We start from the raw sequence: 18,134 nt of genomic DNA on the forward strand, positions 1-18,134 counted from the left end.
TTTTTTTGTTTGTGTTAATACTGTTTTAATTACTAAAAATTTTCTTGTTTCCATGAATTCTAGCAGTTTCTATGAACAGGATTATTCAATGTCTTGGGGATGACATTTATTTTTCCCAGTTTTTTAGTGTTGCAGGATTTCAGGATTTTTTCCTATAGATCTTTAATTAAGTATGGCCCTGGTCTGGCCCTAGTTGCTATGATTGATCATTTCGCAGGAAGATGAAAGAGTATTTCTAAGAATAGAATTAAATTGACTTGTCTGTGTGATGTCCTGAATCTTGCTAATTACAGGGCATTTTACATTTTGTCTCATTAGACTTTACAAATTTGTATTTTCAGTCACAGTGTGTCTAACTCCAGCATTAACTTTAAAGTGAATAGGTGGCAAACTCATTACTTTCTCTAGATTCTTCTTGTAAAATAAATTTAGTTTAGGACCAGAAACCTCTGCCCTATCATCATAACTTAAGTTAAAGATCAAATCAGTAAAAATAGGTAATTACTTTGCATTTTATTTTGTATCCAATATCATAGGAAATTATTCCTCATGCATGTACTCAAGTAGAGAAAGATAGTGACCTGAACTGTAGTGAGCGTTCTTCATTCCCAGAACTACCTGTGCTCTCTATTTCAGCATTGCAACTATAGGTCATTCTTTAGAAGTAAATATTAGCAAAAATTCTTTTTGTACTTGAGGAATGTAAGTTCTTCTGAGGGTCCTTACTGCTACGATTTCTTAATGTTTACACTTTTTAATCTGAATCTTTGGACTGCAGTTAAGACAAAGGTTATTAATATAGCCTCATCTTCCCCCATTATATTAATTGTATTTGAGATGCTGGCATGTGGTTATTATTGAAGTTAAGAATGAGTTAGAACTGAACCTGCAGTGTCCTTTTTAAAGTCCAATGCATTGTAGACTCTAGGAATGAAAGATATGTGTCTGGTTGATTGAAAGCGTTAATAGAAAACTATAAATCCTAAGGGGCCAGAGATATTCTGAAGCAGAAACTTGACAGACTAGATTAGAGGTAATTGTCTTCTTTATTCTCACAAAAATCAGTGAGAGAGTTTCTCATTTGATAGTTTGCCGTTGACATGTTGGACAGCAATTTCATATGAACTTGGAGACTATTAACAAAAGGCAGGGATGGAAAGCTGGAACTTTCTTCACAGTACAAGTGATAAATGGATGTATGCCTCAGAGACATCCAGAAGGTCACATTCTAATAAGGTGAAATTAGTGAAGGGAGAAAATAAGCATATAAATCCCAAATTACCTAGTTAAATTAAAAAGAATCTACTGTATACAGAAAAAAATAGAGAAATCAGACATATTTTCATTTATTACCCTGACTTCGATAAATGATCAAATAATCTGAAGAATGGTAAAACCAGTAAAGAGGAACATACAAGACGTCTTGCTCAGGGATGTGTATTTTGTTGTAACTCAGATCAAATGCAGAGTACTTGGTGACTGACAACCCTGTCAGTTCGAGATTAGGGACAGATATATCACTGCACACTTATAACAAGATATCCAACTCAGTCATAAGCAAAACAAACAATATACATTAGGGCTGACCAAAATGCTGCTGAAGAAAAAAAAGATGAAACCCCAACAATCACCAAAACTCTCAGAATCTTGAAACAATTTTTTTGTTCTGGAAAATCTTAAAGTGTGAAAGTAACCAATTAACTGCCAATTTTCGATCGAACGTCTGAGAAATGACTTTTTGCCTGACCTGCACTCCACTGGATGTATATAATAGTATCAATGAGTTTGAAATCCTGTTGCCTCACTCATATCTATAAGTATAAATTCAGACTTCTAAGTCATCAATGATAAATATCTTTCATGGAACATGAGATATTAGCACTGAAATTAGATAGGGAAAGTAAGTGTTGAAGTATCACAAATACACAGCTTTATGTTGTGAAAGAAGCAGTAGTAGGAAGCACTACTGAGAAAAAGAGTATTTGGCTAAATTAGTTTAATACCTGATCTACTGTTGTTCACTACTTTGCTTAAACAAAAAAGCCCCTTTGCTTAAAGCTCTTTTACATCATTCTCTTAGCAAGAATACAGAAGAGAATTTTCCGTGTTTGACCTTATTGTTAGCTAATTTGGCTAGATGTATATACATCTTCATTGAACTCTTTGACCAGCATTATTAACTGTGAGTAGTTATATGTTTAAGTGTAGGTTTCACCCCATTTGCTTTTGAAAGATGTTTATGATTTGAGGAAAAGGGAACTCTTTATGTTTTATCTTAATATTGTTATTTTTAATTTATGTTAATCAACCCTCAAAAGTAATCACCTTTAGGTAATTTACATGACTGTTTTCTTTCCCTTCAGTTCTTGGAACTTGTGGGAAATCAATCTATTCTGAAAACTAAGAACCCCTCCAACTTAAATAAAGCATAAGATTTTTAATTAATTACTTTCGTTTTCGCATGTTTAGTTTTATTATGTTTGATGAAATGAATGGGGATTGTTAACTAGGCTGCCAAGACAGATGCTATGTGGTTAACTGTGTTACAGAAAAGTAATGTCAGATTATAACTGTCTTGTAATTTTTTAATGTTTTTGCCCTGTAAAGTTTACTACCCTATTAAATCTGTAGGTTAGTCTTAGTTGGGAGGCTTTCATAAGATTTCCTAAATAGATGGCTGGTGAAGAATTCATCACATAAAACAATACATCTCAAAAATTCATGGTTATAATCTAGTTTATAGGGGTAGGAAATCAAGAGATATATTTCTTATTTCCAAATTCAAATTAATAGCCATGCCCTCCTAAATTATGTTTTTCAATTTCAAAGGTAAAAATCAATATACTTAAAATTATTTGAAATATATTTTATCCACTGCATAGCAATTCAGCTTTTACTCTTCCCTTTTAAACATCCTGGCAATAAATCATGCTGGGTAGATAGAGAGTGATTTGCATTAAGCAATAATGATGGAAATACATAAACCAGGAAAATGCAATTATCTACACTCAAAAAAAGCAACTTCATAAAGATTATGATTGTTAGCCTCATTTTCTATGGTAACAAAATGTATGAGATTATACTGCCTCCACAGCTATTCCTCTACCTCTGCCTCCTTAGTCAGTGGCTAATATCAAGCAAACTGGATAGTATGGTTCAAAGACACTAAATTCCTACAAATTTTGGTGTTCAAAGTGAAAAACTCTCTGAGAGACTCTAATACTGAGAGAAAGAATGCAGCAGGATCTTAAATTTATTTGACAACAGAAAGAGATGTTGCAAATCCCGTGCTGGGAAAGTTTCAGTTGGACTTTTTTCTTTTGTTATGTATCAACAAATTCACTCCTCCATCAAAGTTTGTCTTTGATATAGGTTCTTTGTTGTATAATACGTTTCTGCCTCAGATTCTGTATACTTCCATGGAAAAGCCAGTTGATTATGAGACACACTTGCATTGCAGCCCAGGGCTTGGAAGGTGTAGTGCTTACAAGTATTTTTCTCTTGTACAATGCTATGGTATAAAGCAGTATGTCCTCATTGCACCAATTGCTTTGTGGGTAGATCTTCAACCTGCAGTGAGCTTGTCTAGGTTCTTGTTGACACTAGTGGTGATTGTCCTCTCTTTGGGCTGGTAAAACCCTCCTATGAGGAAAAGCAGAGAGCAAGGGTTATTCAGTGTGGAGAAGAGGAGGCTCTGGGGAGACCTTATAGCATCCTTCCAGTAGCTGAAGTGGATCTGTAAGAAAAATGGGGACAGACTTTTAAACAAGATCTTTTACGACAGTACAAGGGGTAGTAGTTTAAATTGAAGGACAGCTGATTCAGACTGGACGTGAAGAAGGAGTTTTTACATGAGGGTTATGAAACACTGGCACAGGTTACCCAGAGAGGTGTTAAATGCCGCATCCCTGGAAACATTCCAGGTCAGGCTCTGAACCACCTGATTTGTTTGAAGATGCTGCTGCCCATTGTAGGGGCATTGGACTACGACATTTAAAGGCTCCTTCCAACCCAAACCATTCTATGATTCCCATTAGACTATTTATTCTCATTAGCCCTACTTCTTCCAGCTCTTACTTTGAACTAAAATAGTCTGGCAGGAGCATTATTTGAACCAGGGCTTTTGGACTGTACTGAACAAACCAACCCTGGTGATTTCAGTAAAAGTAGTCACTACAGCTGACAGCAGAGTCACAAGACTTTCAGTTTAATCCCAAAATTCTGAAGAATACTGAGGCACTAGCTACCTTTGAAAGTATATGCCTTAATTTTTTTTATTAATTCAAGGAGCTATCCTAACCTCCCTTCCTCTTGTAATTTATGCTTATGTTGCATTTGTGATATTTTATATTGTTTAAGCAATAAAGACTTTCTTTTTACCACCTGTAAAAAACAGATCCTGGGCACTGATCAAATATAATATTACGTCAAGTGAAATATTGTTATCTTTGTTAGGTAACGAATAGACCTCATTTTAGCTATTTACTCAAAAAGTGAAAGGCATCACCATCATCATTTTAATTATGATTTTATTTACATTTTGGGAGTGCCTGAAAGCCTCCATCACTGTCAGTGTGCCATTACACTGTGTGAGAAACATAGAAAGGCACAGTCCTTATTAGAGAGCTAATGGTTTGAGAAACTGTAGAATACCAGGACATATTTATGCGTCTTTATGTCTGAATTAATATTATGTAACTGGTAATATTTCTTTTCCCATTTTATGGGTTGTATCATCCATTGTTATTTAAGCAGGATGTAGAACATTACCATGATAAATTTGGCATTATTGAGATAAAGAATGAAATTATTGGGAATTCTTTTGCAGTCAATAATTTTATTTTGTCAAGAGTTGACAGATAATGCTCCTTTTTGCTTTTTCTTTCTGATGACTGTATGTGATAACTAAAGCTATTATAATCCCTAGTTATACAGAGGAAAAGAAATTACCAAAATAGTGTATTTGTGACTAGAGAGCTTGAAAACAGCAGCCATAAACAAAAGCCCACTTTACAAGAAATGCATGCATATTTCCTTCTGTAAGAAAAGATACTTTTATTGTTCTCACAGAAGTAATAAATCATGGTAAAAATCTGTTATGAAAATACAGCCTTGCACAGAGGAAAAACAAAATCCTTGTTACATCTGATGACTGAAGAAAGGAAATTTTTTTAACATTATACAGAGATCTTCTTGGGTACTGAGAGAGAACTGAAAGAAGTGGGAGCTCAGCCCACACAAAAGATATGTCTCTGGGATTCCCAGGTTACCTTGCTCAGCCTGTACTCCTATTCCCATCTCTAGCCTGCCTGGCAGCTTGCTCAGTGCTGTGTGTTGGTGTTGTGCAGCTCTGGTTGAAGATGACATTGCTCTAGTAGACTGTCTTTTGGCTGACCTTGTGGGTTCATTTTCTACCAACAGGAGGGGAGAGGAAAAAAGGAGGTTATAAGGCCAGGACACAAAAAACAGAGAAGATACTGCAGAGAAATTTCTTGTACATGAGATCTGTGGTGTCTTGGTAACCTCCCTTGCACATTCTAGAAGTGGACAGGTGTAATGGACTGAAATGCCAGTAATGTCTTCAACATTGTCAAAATCATAGAAAGACTTTTTGTCAAACTGCAAGGAAGCACAGTCTGTCTGTGACTGTTGAAGTACTCCCCTTCTCCCAGTGCCTCTCGAGTGGAATTTAGACTGTGACTGGGGACTTGAGATAGACTACTGTCTAATCATCTCAAGTCTGAGGAGAAATAAACAAGGCTCAGGAATGAAGAATGTATCTGTGTTAAGAACCAGCCCTAGCTGGGCTCAGGAGATGGTGGGGGAGAAGGGTTTCGGGTGTGTGATGGTGAAATCTCTCCACACTAAACCAAAGGAGTAACTTGCTACCCTCCCCTCCCATCCCCCAAGAAGACCATGTACACATGGGACATTCACGTGAGAGGCAGTTGAGAAGGGGTCATAAACCACCAAAGACTTCCAAAGTACCCCCCTAATTCATTCCTGAGGCCTTCCACCACCAGAAGACTGCACATAATCCGAGTGAGGCAATAAATCTGCTGCAAAACACTGCAAGGTTTCCACCACCACCCACCCTGCCAAGGGGTGTTGCCGGGCACCTCCTGAACATATATTAATCCATTACTCTATGTTTTTTGGGAAACCCTAACCACCAAAAACATCAGAAGAACTGGATTGTCGAGACGCTGCTAGGTTACACGGTGTGGTGGTACTTTTCTATTTACTCTCTCTATCACTTTCTTTCTTCTATCCCCCCCACCCTTCCTTTTCTCTAATTCTTTCTATCTCCTTTTCTCTGTCGCACTTTACCATTAAATAAAACCCATATTATTGACTTTGGCATTTGGTCTCATTTGCACCTTCATTCAGGTAGAGGCATTTCTAACAATTTTAATAACCGAATCATAACAGCAGGGAAGAAGTCAGTGCAGAAGGCTGAGGAAAAGAAATATTTCAGCTTGGCCTAGTGGGAAATGAGATCACTGCAATCACTGATCAAGTGATATATGTCCCTCTCTTTGATTATATCTGAACCAGTAGCTTCAGTAGTGTAGGGAATGTACTCAGGCAGTTGAGTTTAATCAGTTAGTAGAGGAGTCACTGGCCATGGTTTCAGACCATGCCAACCAGTACCTGCTCCTGCACATAGTGTGAGAAACAGCACAGATGTAGAACTGTTCCTATTTGGCAATTTGCATTGAAGGGGAAATTCAAATTGTAACTGCTCAGCTATGATAATTTGTGACCAAGGAATGATCTGGCTTTAGAGGTTGTAAATTCAGTGATGATAACTGAGTCAGACCACACACTGTCCCAGGCCAAGGAATGATCCCAGATGTGCTTAATTTTCAAGTGTAGATATAACTTGTATAACTAGTTCTTACCTGTTTACCTCAAAAAGGAGAAGTTTATACCTACAACTCTGGAGGTTCATGACTGTCAGAGACCTCTAGGTGTGCACTAACGTATTAATCAAACTAAAAGTCTTTGAAAACAGAAAGTAAGAGATCTTGATATCTGTGATTCAGACCTTTGGGTTGGCAAAGACTGCCTGCCCTATAAGCACACATTTCTTGTATTGAACTTTTAACCATGAAAATGTTTCTGTTAGTGCCTCCACCCTAAACTCCCAAGCCATCTTGTGGCTGTACTGCATGCTAATGAACAAAGACTGCGTCTCTCATTTTCTCTTCTTCACTGACCAGAGATGGCCACAGTGTTTCTGTGCATATACAAATACATGTTTAAGACATAGTTTTTTATGTTTTATCTCTGATATTCACATACAAATATTTTTAAAGCTGGTGCATTTTCCTCAAGGAAATCTTAATAGAACTAAGGAAAGGAAACGTGGTTGAAGAGAAAAAATATGTGTGAATAAAGACTTAACAAAAGGAACCGTATTATCTAGTAAATCTGTGCTGTGTTGTCTCTCAGCAGAAAGATCTAATTTCACCTCCGGTTTCTGCTGCCTTTCTGTTATGACGTTCAGATTCACATGGTAAGACTATCCAGGAGCTTGTGTAGCTACCTATGGGCTAACACAATGTCCATCTGACAGTGAGAATGGCAGAGTTACAGATACTTAGGACAATCCTACCCTTAGGAGAATCCTGCCTCCTTGTAAAGCATTATTATGATGAAAGTAATCATTTACATATGTGCCTTTCAGACAAGAATTGCTGACAGTTCAAGGTGCAAGGTTGGTAATTTCTGCCTGATCAACCAAGAGCGTACTTGAACCTGCTGTGATTGTCTCTCTGACGACAGTAAAAAGAAACACACTTTTTTCCTCCTGGCAAATGGACCATGAAGAGGAAGATTTTCTCATTCAGCTCCTTGCTATCTGACCAATGTAACTGGCTGGAGACAGGCTGGAATAAATTCTGGACTTGGATGGTTCCTGTTGATGCTGCTCACTCTTGTTGCTGCTCTTGACAGTCAAGAGGTGACTGTCCCAAGTGGTTTTCCCCAACATTTAGTAAAAGTTGCTGTTGTTATTGCAGTGGTTGAGGACTAAACAATGTGTACCTCCCAGCACCGCAGTCCATGAATACCATCCTTTCACTTGTGTTCTGAACTGGCAGTTACAAGATCCGCTCACAATCTCTGTTTCATTTGGCTTCATAGCTGGATAATTTTGACTTTCGACTGAAGGTAAACCTGCCGAGCACTGTAGGTTAGCATCTGCAGTTTGTTCCCTGGCTTATGCCTGGTGTGAGGCAGTATGAACCCACCCATCAGGAAAGATCCCCAAACTACATTTAGTTCTTATCATCATAGAAATTGATAGGAAGCCTGCATCAGGAAATGTTATTTTATAGAGAAGGAAACATGGAGTAAAAATTTTGCAAAATTTGTGCTTTAAACTGACACATAGAAATGAAATATCAATTTACATCCTGTCTTGACAAAAACTCCTAATCTTTTTCAGGTCTTTGGTTTAAAGACCTTGGCTCGGAGTAGAATTTTTCTCATGGTAGAAAGCTCTATTTCTCACAAAGAGTAATTATAGCCAAATCATTTTGTGGTGGTCTGAATGACCACTGATGAATTTATCTAGTGTAAATGGGGCATTTTCCACAACATCAGTATCATATACAACCATGGTTTGATTTGAAGGTATTATTTTTAGGCATATTTTAGAATCAACATACAGTCAAATTATGAAGGCATTTATGTACCCCTTGCACTTATTCAATAATTTTGTATAAACATTTTATCTCAAACTGCCATAACCATGGCTTCTTACATTTTTTTCAATTAGTAATTTTCCTCTTTTATCTCAAATCTCCAAAATTGTGCACTGAGTGCCATTCATGATATGTGAAAAGAAACAATCTATTTTCTGCACATCAATATATACAATATTTACGTTATGCAGTGATGATCTCCCTCCCTCTGTGAGTGAAATAACATTTTTCAGTCACAGTGTTAACAGTGTAAATCAAAACAGACTCAGTCTAAAAAGGGCACATTTCATCCTCAAACACATAAAATATACATATTAAATTAAAAAGCTTTGGAATTCATGAATTACTATAGCCTGGGGTTAGTAATAATTTATATCTTATGAAATTTTTCTAGTAGTTATTAATGAAAGTACTCAGTGGTAAAGCATACATACCACAATACCATTGCAATACCTTGAATACATCCTAGATTACTTAAAAAGGAAGAACCAATTTTTTACCTGATGCAAATCAGTTCAGCTGGCTTGACTCCTCCCACTAAAGATCAAACCAGGGTTTTTCAGTCAGTGTCTGGAATGCATTTGGAATACAATATCTAATAAAAAAAGCTAGATGTGTAGGAGAACCTTGGGGTGCATGACAGGCTCATTTATTTCTTACATATATAATGATTCTAAACAGTACGTTCTTTGCACTGGCTTACCACTGTGTTATTTCTTCCTTTCAGCTTCTGCAGATATACTGACTGTTTTATCCAGGATAATTCAGGCAGAACAAGAAAGGTGCTATGGAAGACTTTTTTTTTTTTAATCTCTCCAATAATTTAGCTACATAGATAATTAGGAAATTTGCACTGTTGGTTGCAGTTGAAACAGGTTTATACAGGCAAGCTTGGTAGGGGCATAGGGGAGCGGGTAAATACGATGGGTAAATATGATTCTGCATTTGCATTCTGGGATGGTCTGCAGCTGAAGTGGTGACAATCACTCTCAGAGGGTTACCATTATGGTGCAGGCATGGTCCTGGAGGCTGTTGGAGAAGTACTACACTGAGCTTGGTACAGTATGGCCAGTCTTCACGAGCGAAGATTTGGGAAAGGTCTTTACCCTTCAAGCCTGCGCAATGGATTTTTTAGGTGAGACACAGTGTGCGCTGAGTTGAGCCCACCCTTTAATCCTAAGGTTCATCTGCCGGGACCGAGCAAGCTTGGACAGTGGTAGTGAGGTCCTCAGGACATAGGTTTGTTTAGAGTGACCTTCTCTTAAAAGGATGGCCTTACAGGCCTGACAAGCTCCATCTGCCCGGGGGAGTTTCCCTGACTGGTAATCGAACCTGGGCCGCAGCAGTGAGAGTGCTGCATCCTAACCACGAGACCACCAGGGGTCCCCCACTGAACTTTGTACACTAACAGAAAGATACATTAAATTCTAGTGAACCTGAAATGTTTGGAAAATGAGGAAACATTTCTGAAGTTGTGAAGGAAGTATGTACTCTCCTAGAAGACATTTTAAATTAATAAAAGTTTTCTTATGTCTTTTGGAGAAATCTTTGTGTTAATACCTGTTACATTATCAGCATTAAGATTTTACTTGTCTTTTAAAAGTAACAGCTTGGAGCTCCCTTCCAATGCCTGAAGGGAGCCTACAAGAGAGCTGGAAGGGGGACTTTTCACAAATGTGTATAGGGGTAGGACAAGGGTTAATGGTAAGAGAGTAGGTTTAAATTGGATATTAGGAAGAAATTCTTTACTACGAGGGTGGTGAGGCACTGGAATAGGTTGTCCAGAGAACCTGGGAATGCCCCATCCCTGAAGGTGTTCAAGGCCAGGTTGGGTGGAACTCTGAGGAACCTGGTCTAGTGGCAGGTGTCCCTGACAATGATGGGGGGTTGTAACTGCTTGGTTCCTTCCAACCCAAACAATTATATAATTCTATGAATTTCGAGTCAAAAGACAAAAATTCAGGGAAAGACATAGAGTCCTTATTATGTGATATGACCTAATTCTCCATTCTTAGGTGTCTCAGTTAAATAGGTGGCAGAAATGTCATGTCTGTGGAGAGACAAAGAGCAATTCAGACCCTAGGTCAATTAAACAATTCTCTGGAGGTCTCCATTTTATGTTTAAAGATTGTGAAGAAACCTTCAATAGCTGGGTTACCATGTTATGAATCTCATTTGTCTGTCTGATATTAGGAGGAAAGATCCACACCAAAGACTCTGATTTTTTGTTAATTTTTTAGAAACTTCTGTGAAACTCTTTTACATCATAACCTGTCATCTTATGTTCTTGACTGGAATTATTGTGTTAGCTCTTGGGTCCTAAAGGTATGTCAGGATTATGCTAAGAGGCTTGAAGGTATAGGAGCATTATAATAAAAGAGTAAGGAGAGTATTGCCATTTTTTAAAGAGGTGTTATTTAAACATAACTTTTCAAAATAATTTTATAAATTTCAAGTATTTTATAAAATTTATTTTTCATTTGCCTGTATGGAGGGAAGCATATTGAACATAGTATTTTGAGATTAGTTTTTAGAAAGCTGTCTTTCATCTTCCCTATTTTGCCAGCTGAAGGGCCAATTCTTCTGGATGAGTTTCACGGTGCAGAAAGTCCCATTGAAGGGAGTGTGTCCCTTTGGGTAGACTGGCTTGATTCCACCGCTCCCTTTCTGCCAATGCACTGTCAAGAGGTAGAGTTATAGAATTTTTTAGATTCATTCCCGACTTTCGTGTAGCTGGGATAAAATACAATGGGTGGATTAATTTCACAAATTAATCAACTATCTTTTTTACAGCTTTTTGAGGGACAACTGCCAAATTGTTACTTTGTGTGGGGGTTGGACCAGAGGGCTTTCAGAAGTCCTATATAAACCAAATAATTACATAACTTTCTGCTTTTTGAAATGGATGTCAAGAAACAGTGTGTTTTTAATATGTGAGTAGGGTCATTGTTTGTGGTCATGTCAGCATGCTGACTTCGTCTCTGCTGTTAATTGATGTACACAGCTGTTACAGTCTCTCTGATGCACTGTGACACGGTGTAGGCTGGGATCATTTACACCAGAATGGAATTGCTCGTGTTAATAAGCAGTTATGAATTGCCACAGTGAGAGTATATGCACAAAAATATATGACAGGGTTGTTGCTGTACTCCAACTACTTGGTAACCATTGTAAATTTTGATATAGAACGATTTAGTGGTCTAGAACATGAATTAAAACACAAATAATCTCACAAATTACAAATAATCTCACAATGTTAAAAAACATTCATGTTTTTGAATGGTTTGGAAACTGTTTTGTGAAGTTGTTTATATGGCATAGGGATAATATGTTTTTCTGCCTTTCAAAAAACCTTAACACGCTTTTTTGGAGTGCCTTATCTTAGAGGTGATGTCTTGTTCTGAATATAGCAATAGGAAATTGTCTAGCTGACAACGTTTAGTTTCTAAAAAGAGTACCATACTGAATAATGGTTTTGTTTTCTGATACACTCTAAAAGTTTTTACATATAATGATCAAACTTCTTCAGAACTGTTCTTAAAAATCGAATACAATATTAATTTTGAATTAGATTTTAGATTTACCAAACATAATTTGTGCTTGCCTTTAAAATTATTTTCTTTAATTTCTTAAAATCAAGATTGTTTAAGAATGAAAATGCTTGTTACATAATTTGCAATGACAATTATTTTTCCAGAATTAATCTTATCCCAACCATTTTCTGTGAAAACATGTCTTAAAAAAGTTCATAAACAAAAGAATTATGTAACATAATGAAAGTCAAGAGAGTTGTATTTTTATTTCATTATTACTGATATCAGTCATTACAGGTGTCTTTCATCTATCTGAATCCATTACTCTGATTTTGCAAGATATCCCAAAATTTTCTAGACATATATTTGGACCTAACCTAAGAAAAATATCCCTGATGCAGGACCAATGTATGAAAAATAGCTAAATAGAATAAAAATCTCTTTCATGCAGAACATTTCCAAATCTTTTTAGACTCTGGAAAGAGAGCTGAGAGCTCTTTCTCATTGTGGAAGTCATACAGCATCTTGCAGGTCTGAGCTTTTAATCAGGATTTCCACAATGATTGACTTAATATTCCATGTCAGGATATCCTAGTAATTATGCTTTTTGAACCTCAAATTAAATAAATAACCAGAGAAGAAACACAACTGTCACAAATTCATGAAAGAATTCTCAAAAGAGGACAAGGATCAATTATTTGCATTAGCAAATGAAGGTTGAAGAAGAACTGTTTTAAAACTATAGAGGAAATATGTAGGCTAAATATTATGTAAGACATTGATAGAAATTAACAAGCAATTTAATGAGGATGGAAGAGATGGGCAAGGTTAGGAATCTTCTTTGTGGAATGATTAGTTTAATTATCACTGACAGTATGGAAGAGATGAACATACTAATCACCAACTACAGATTTGATCTAGTCTAAATTATTCTAGAAATTCTCTTGTGGCTACAGCAAGTGTGTATAAACCTCTTTCTGTTGAGCTCAAAATAAAGTCAGTGATGAGTAATCTTTTCATTTCTCAAGAAGGTTTCAAGGGCAGAAAGGGTATAAGCCAGAAGTTGTGTGCATTTTTCACCAAGATTTAACCTGTATGAACAGCATGAGTCTCTAAAGAGCAGCAGTCTGCCTGCTAGTCTTCAAAACTAGTATAAATAATGTATAAATAACATTCCATTTGATCTTTTCCATACTCCGTGACTATACATTACCACTAACAAATTTCATATACTGTCATAGATCCAGAGCTGCATTTTGTGTGGCTTTTGATAGATAACAACCCATATTTTCTTCCACAGAGTGTGCTGAATGTGCTTCCCATCTGTCTTCCATCACAGACTTCTTTGTTGCACGTGCAACTGCTCCTGTTTAACCAGGGAACTGACTAATGATATCTAAAAATAACTGTATTGCTGCTCCTATTAATTCAGAGTATATACCTTAGAAAGCATCCTGTCTGTTAGAAGCAGAAGCTGTTACAATCCGTCCCAGAAAAGGGGAGGGTAACCCAGGTTCTTATTAACCTCCCCTTGGCATGGATTAAAGTGAAACGACACTGAATAATCCATGTTTGAAAACATATATGTGTAGGGTTTATTTTAGAACAATTTTGTTTCAAACGTAAACAGGTATGTTAGCATTTTGGGTGTTATCATCTATACCTATCACCTATAGCAATATGGCATAAAGATAACCTTAAGGGACAATGCATAAGGAAGAGAAAGGAAAACCAGGATAAGTGTAAGGGAGAGTAAGGGAAAGAAAAGATGGGAGTGGAAAGATGTATATAGTCGCTGCCCATGGGGTTCAGTGATAAAGCTTGGTAGTTGCAGCTTTCATGCCTGTTAGTTGAAGTGGTGACCTTGATCCATTGGGGGTGAAGGAGGGAAGCCCCCACACTCAAAGAAGTTATGAGTTATTATATCCGTGGATAGCGTCCCGGGCCATGACCCGAGCCTCCAATGTCTCCTGGCCCTGTGCAGATTTTCTGTGTGGGACCTGGTAAAAGTGTTTTTCCTGCCTTTCAAGATTGGCAGAGAGGGGGGATGGGCTTTGATGGGCCATGCTGTGAACCTCCAATATCTCAGACAGCCAAGCGCAGAGTTCATGTGGAGGGCGTGGTAAACACGGATCTTCTTACCTTTTCAGGGTTTGACACCTTCAGCAGCACTGGAGGGGGAGATGGACCCTGCTGCCCATCACAGGTATAATGCAAAAGTCCTGCAAAAGCCTGAAAAAATCTCCTGGTAATCCTAGAATGCATAAATCATTAACCATTTCAGTCTCTGACAGAAACCAACCCAGAAGTCCAAGCAGAACTTCTCTGTATGCAAACTCATCTTAATGAGAAAACGCCAGTCCTTGCTGGAGCTAAGGCTTAGATTACACATTGGAAAGACAGATTAGACCATTCTGCAGTTTTTGAGCATAGCCACACAGTTTGAAAATAGAAAGAAAAATATATTGGACAATATCTGTCTTAATCAGAACCTCAGAACTGCATTTTTCATGGAGATTATATACAGAATTCTACTGTGTCCCACTGTGTGGATTTATTCATGACTCACTGCCATTTATTACACTAGAATTTGCAAATGCATAATCTCCTACCTCTCCTTTTGCTAAGCAAGGAAACAAGGGAAGGATTAGCTGAAGGAATGTAGGCAGAAATCTTCTGATGATTCTTATCCAAAGCCTCAAATTTCATTCTTGGAAAAGTTTGTCACTAACTTCCATAATTGTGAAGCAAGTCTTTAAAGTGATAGCTGAGGATGATTTATAAAATCACACATTCTGCTTTTGTAGGGAGGCTGATACCATAACTCCAATTTCCAAATGAATGCATTTGTACACGTGTCTTCATCAATGCTGGGAATGAGTAGGTCACCTCACATAATTGTAAGAGCTTAACTAAGGTTCTTTATGTGCATAGTTATTTTTGTTTTTTCTCTAGAAAGAAAGATCATCCCTGTCCCAGAAGTGGTCAAGTGATCAGTGAATGGCCTCTATGATGCTTTTACAATATACAATTAGCCTAGCCAAACTTAAGTTTAGATTGAAGGAAAAGAAGATTCCTTTTTTTTCCTTTTCCTTTATTTTTAAAATTTATTTTAATGCTTGTAAGGCTGTCAGCAAGCGTTGTATATGCAACTAAGAACACCATAAGTGCTATTCTAGATAATGAAGATGATTATAAATTGGGCCATATTATTTGTGAAAATCTGATGCAAGTTATTTAGCCTTTCAGGAGAGAGGTATTGTCTGGAAGCATGGGAAATCTGTTTTTCATCAGTGTGAAGAAAAATCTGGGGTATTTTTAAGAAGACATCTGAGCACATATTGTGTTAGATGTTGTAAAGAATATATTGGAAATAAATTCCTGATTTAGTTATTAAAGACAGATGACTAACCAAAGTGAATTCTGCGGCTTATTTTCCATGGATATCCACAAATTACATTTGCCCACATATGCATATATATGGCTATAGCAGATAATAGGCGAAAAAAACCTTTCACAGCCATGTCTTGTGAATTACTTTGCAAATTTCTTTTTCTTCACATATCGAAATCCCTGTATATTACCATGCTGATCCATTATGACACCTTACAGAAACAGATTTAGATGTATATAGAGGTGGATAATTTTTATTTGGATGATCTCTCAGAAATAGGCCATTAATGTATTTTTCAGTGGGAGGTCTTGTAAACTATCTCTTAGTCACTTGCTAATTTTCTTACAATATTATAATAATAAAAATAATAATTATTTAGTATACAGCACATTTCATTTTCAAAGTGCTTTTGCAGTACCAATTAATCCTCACTGTGAGGTTTAATGGTGCATACCAGAGAATTATCTCCTGGCTTAATGCCAATCACCAATCAACTGACAAGATTCTAATTTCAGAAGTTTTCCTAAGAGGGAAAAGGCATAATTTAAATTAGCCTGGGCAGCAGTGGCAGTTTTTATGGAGAGAATTTATAGGTCTTTGGAGTGCTCTGAATGTCTACATGCTCGGTTTGAGGTTGAAATTACAAAATTCCAAAGAGATAACAACTTCAATTTCAAAAACAATTATACTAAAAATAGCTAAATCTGCTTTTAAAAAAATATTTTTAAACTGTGTTGAAGAGGATTTCTTGATTATTTAGGGATCATTAATACCCAGATCCATCACTAGTTGAAAATCATAGAATCACAGAATAAAAGTTGGAAGGCATCTCAAGGATCATTTGCTCCAACCTTTCTTTGGAAAAGCATTTTCTAGACAAGATGGCCCATCACCCTGTCCAGCTTAATCTTGAGAGTGTCCTGTGTTGGGGAATCCACCACTTCCCTGGGGAAATTATTCCAACAGATGATTGTTCTCATTGTGAGAAATTTTACTCTTGTATTCAAATGGAATCTCCCCAGGATTAACTTGCACACATTATCCCTCATCATATCCATTTGACTCCCTGTAAAAAGGAAGTCTCCAATTTCTTTGTAGCTACCCTTTTAATACTGGATTATTAACTGTATGTCACATGGAGGAAGACATACATACAAGGACTAAGTTAACATGGTACAAACCCCTATTGCAGGAGACAATTTTGTTCCACATTATATTTTCTTTTCTGGCAAACCTAGCACAAGTATTTTCTACCTTCTTCTAGTGCCTGCACTGCATACTGGTTCATTATAATAACCTGGGTCTGTAAAGACACCACCACAAATTATCTTTTCTTCCTCTGCCCAGTATCTCAAACTCTGAAAGAAATTAAAAATTTTTAGTTTTTTCTGCTGTCATATTAAATTAACAGAAGTTGAGAGGGATTCATGAGGATGGTGAGGATATTGTAAAACTTTGCTGCTTCAGTAAAGAACATGGATGCATATCCTTAGTGTAAGGTTGTGGACTGAAGATACAAGAATTTCTGACTTCTGGGTCTGTATTGAATGCTCTGTTATTTTCAAGAGATATACTGTATTGGGTTGTCTCAGATTCCTCATTAATGCAGTTTGCTGGTATGTTGTCATGTGAAAAGGGGAGGTTTACTCAAACCCTTATCGTTTGACTAATCTGTCAGCACCCCAGGAAAGCCGAGACCCTTGTACCCAACCAGTCTGTCAGCATCCCATTATGGAGACTCTTCATTATAGAGTTCACTAGATCAGAGGGTGGTTTGACTGCCTTGTTCAGGGTCACACACTAGAGAAAACACCTCCTGGGTCTCCATACCTTTAGCCACTACCAGGCACTGCTAGCACTCTTGAAGGACTCACATTAACAGTTTACAGAATAACGCTATTAATAAAATTGTGACAGGTTAAGGCTCGAGGATTGCCAGTAGTAGTACTTGACTGCAAAAATATGTTCAAAGCAATATACTAATTCAAATCACTATACAGACAAGCTCTAATCCCCAATAAAAGCTAGTTTGAGATAATCATTTAGCATGCATGGGGCAAAAGACAGGTTCTGCCCATTGACTGATCCCAGTGGTTACGATGGAGCCTTCCTTCAACTTCTCCCCATTTATAACACACTTTTACATTATTTCTTTATGTTTTAGGTGGAGTTTGAGTGACTTTACTCCGACATCTTACTCAGTGAGGGGTGGTCATACCCTGGGGTTAGACGTCTCAATATAGTACCTGAGATAACCTTGCGATGGGGACATGCATCAGTCCAAGGTATCTCAGTTTAAGGAGACTGAAGTGTTTTGCTAAGGTGGATGAGTTATGAGGTAGACTAAACTCCTCTCTCTCAGCAATTGTAAATCCGAAATTAAGGGGCTCCAATAGAGGAAGTATGGAAAAAAGGAAGAAATAACAAGCCTTTATTAAAGGATATACATATATTGGCAAGAACAGCAACAGAACACAAAAACAAGTAAACAAT

The 18,134-nt window shown here is 37.1% G+C and overlaps 1 long non-coding RNA gene across 1 annotated transcript; it reads right to left on the reverse strand.

Annotated features, from left to right (window-relative positions):
• Positions 1 to 612: 612 nt before the first annotated feature.
• LOC113946172 lies at positions 613 to 9,889 on the reverse strand. Its single transcript, XR_003527333.1, has 3 exons — positions 9,764 to 9,889; positions 4,241 to 4,243; positions 613 to 625 (listed from the first exon to the last, which is right to left on the reverse strand). It is a non-coding gene; the product is annotated as an uncharacterized LOC113946172 (long non-coding RNA).
• Positions 9,890 to 18,134: the final 8,245 nt, after the last annotated feature.

This window comes from Corapipo altera, unplaced genomic scaffold, assembly GCF_003945725.1.
Source record: "Corapipo altera isolate COAL_440 unplaced genomic scaffold, ASM394572v1 46, whole genome shotgun sequence".
Lineage (NCBI taxonomy): Eukaryota > Metazoa > Chordata > Aves > Passeriformes > Pipridae > Corapipo > Corapipo altera.